Consider the following 3621-nt stretch of genomic DNA (forward strand, 5'->3'; position numbering starts at 1 on the left):
TATAGTTTTGATATAGCCGTGTCTCCTTGTGACGCAACAGCTACGGGAAGCCCATTGAGGGGAGGCATTTAAACTGCATGATTTATATTCAAGACGCAACAAGTTTTACAAGTGTTTTAAAGGTATGTAGAAGTACGTTTTAACAGTTTTGCCCTTTCCTTTGGTTGTTGTTATTGGTTATTTTAAAGTAATTTTTAATTTTATGCTTAAAGGTGATTATTATTTATTTATAAGTGAGCATGGGTTTTGTTATTTGTTTTAAATCTGTGAAACTATTTAAATCTGCACTATATTATGATAGAATTTTACATGTGGCATGCTTAAAAGTGTTTGTATGCTTTAATTTAGATTTTCACAACTGAAAATTTAGTTGGAAAGCAGAGAAGTTAGAACTTCTCGGACCATGAACAATGGAGATTCTTGAAGCCAGGACAAAATGTAAATAACAACGTCTCCTTACAGTCCTGCAGGAAGGGTCATACAATGTTGTTATAAGATGGTTCTGACCTGGTCATATGATTTAGAAAGTGTCTCCCCAGGGCTTTTTGCTTTTAGCTGTCACTGTCCTTGTAACATCTGATTTTTAAAAATTTGTGTTTGTCATTATTACTTTTTTGCTTTGTCTACCTAAATTATGTTACTAAGTTCAAATTATCGGATGCTAAGTTTAAATACTATGCTTTGATGTTTGAATAAAACATTTACAGAATTTGTAAAGTTTAATGCAAAGCATTTATTACCAAAAATTATTTTATAAATACCAAACGTTGAAAGCAGTTAACATTTCGCTTAATGTTTATCAGCTGAACAATGACATTTTGTGTCGTAACAACCTCAACTTTCACAAATTTTTTGCAATAAAATAAACACAAGTCAATAAAATATATCTTTCACATGGTCCTGTCTGTTTGTAAATGAGAGGGAAGGGAAGGGGGAGAGGGGTGGGAGGGAGGGTAGGGAAGAGGGAGGAAATGAGGTGAGGAGGGAGAGAGGGTGTTGACATATCAATTATTAATTTTACAAGCTCCAAGTCTGAAAGTAGAAGCTGCTGAAGTGCAGTGACCTGGCACACATCTCCTCTGACATCATTTCGTATGATGTCCTTTGCCATAATTAGGGGTGGGTAATTGATTTGCTTCCTCACCAGGCAGAGATGTCGCCTGAATCTTCTCTCATGATCCCTGTGCCTACGTTGAACCCTCAAAAGAACGTCAAGGATTTAAAGAAGCCAAGCCAAGCGTGATGCCCCAGCAAAGGTGAAACATGACTACAGAGTGTTATCCGAACGGGGTTCTGCAAAATATCTGTCTCACATTAGCTTACAGGAGGCTTGCATACATCAACAAACGCTTTGTTAAAAATTTGTTAAAGCATTTGAAGTAATCACTGAGGCTTGTAAGGATAAGCATTACATCAAGGAGACTCTTAAGCAACGCAACTTAAAATACATTACAAACTCCGAATGTATTTAGCTCTGAATCAGCTGGGAGGACAGGCCTGCTAACATTAACAGGAGTCAAAAGCGCCAATATTGTGGCCATGATCATCTGAAACTAACTCCGCTGGGCTGTCCAGAAGCTTAGGATGCCAGAGTCCTGACTGCCAAAGCAAATCTTTTTCACCCGTCTCAAGGCAGGATCCCGAACCAGAGGAGGACAAAGGAAGCTCTTCAAAGACACCTTGGAGACTTACCTCAAGAAATGGAACATAGACGTCAATACCTGGGAGACCCTTGCTCAGAAGAGACCTACTTGGAGCAACCTCCTGATCAAAGGGACTCAATTCTTGGAGAACACCCGACAGCAAAAGGAGGCCCAGGAAATCATAGAATTAGTACAGTGCAGAAGGAGGTCATTCGGCCGATCAAGTCTGCACTGGCCCTCTGAAAGAGCACCCCACCTTGCCCCAATTCCCCCACCCCATCCTTGTAACTCCACTAGGGATAATTTAGCCTGGCCATCCACGTAACCTGCACATTATTGGGCTGTGGGGGGAAACTGGAGCATCCGGACGAAACCCACGCAGACACGGGGAGAACATGCAAACTCCACACAGAGAGTCACCTGAGGCTGGAATTGAACCAGGGTTCCTAGCACTGTGTGGAAACAGTGCTACTGTGCCTCCCCAAGAGCCTGAGGAAGGAACCCACAACCTAGAGACCAAGGACCGATCCCACCTTCTGGTAACTCCTTCCAAGTGAGTGGTTGAAGATGTGGCTCTAGGATCATGCTCATCAGTAACGCAAGGACCCACAGAACCCTTGACACGGTAACACAGTGTATCTTAGGTGGGCTACCATACTTGTTAACTAGTGATCACCGAAGATTACACACACTCCAGACCTATTGTATCCATTATCATTCATTTAATGGAATTAACATCCTCAACACAAACCAAAGGTTAAAAAAAATCTTCCATTCACTTTCTGTGACTCCAAAATCACTTTAAAAACAGTGAAGTACCTTTATAATGGAATTAATTAAAAGACTCATGACAAACCAAAGGAGATTGAAAAACAGTTTTTTCCCCACTGTTACCAAACTCCCAAATTACCCAATTATGGACTGAACTGATCTCTCCGCCATCTTCTCTACTGAGTAGCACTACTCTCCATATCCTTCACCCGATATCTATGTATTTACATTCGATCGTATGTCCTATGTTTATCATGTATGGAGCGATCTCTCTGGATTGTATGCAGAACAATACTTTTCACTGGACCTTGATACATGTGACAACAAATCCAAATCCAAATCCAATCACTCCCCTTCACCATTGAGTGATTTTGAAGTACTGAGTTGACAATTGACAGCAGGGGTCTTGTAGGGGTGGAGTGGGCAGGTCTTGCAATGTAGGGGGGAGGGGGGTAGACATCACTCCCATCAGGAATTACCCCCTCGGCCCACCATGCGATCCAGCATGTCGGGTACACGTTTGGTAATACTTGTGAATCCCACCCACGTGATTCCCGGCCCACATGGTCCCGGAGACTCTGATGACTGGCCCGCTAAGTGGGTGGAATTAGCATCCAGTCAGCGGGAGGCTGGATCATAGTGTCAGATCAGTGCCCGACACAAACTTCTGTTTCAGGCAAATGCCTGATTCTCCACCCGATCACGATGTGTGTTTCCGGCGTCGGTGGGGGACAGAGAATCCTTGCCATTTACTTGTTTTTGGAGGAAATTATATATTCCTCTGCATTTCTGAGCTGCACTAGTTCCCTCTGGTCTTTTCATTGTTCAGGAATTCCTAGTGTGCAAAATGCCTCTGCTGAAGTTGGGGTCGCCATTTTAAATGGGGTCAAAAATCAGACTTTCTCCCTCACATCATTTTCGTCTGATGGTGCAGGATTTTGGAAGTCCATTAATGGCATGTCACATTTGTGGGTTTCTGAAGAAAATGGAAAGCCTGCTGCGGGGTTGAGAACATTCTGAACGGTAAGGGTTAAATGTTTTCACTCCTTCAAGTGACGCTATTAAGTGTTGTATTGGAATATGGATTTATTTTTAATGCAGAGATCCATCATAGAATCTGTCCATTGGCCTGCTTCTGATGGTCTGTATCTTCACCTTTTCATTGATTGATAGGCACTCTGCTTTGAAATGGAAATGGATATCTGTT

This window comes from Scyliorhinus canicula, chromosome 17 (genome assembly GCF_902713615.1).
Source record: "Scyliorhinus canicula chromosome 17, sScyCan1.1, whole genome shotgun sequence".
NCBI lineage: Eukaryota > Metazoa > Chordata > Chondrichthyes > Carcharhiniformes > Scyliorhinidae > Scyliorhinus > Scyliorhinus canicula.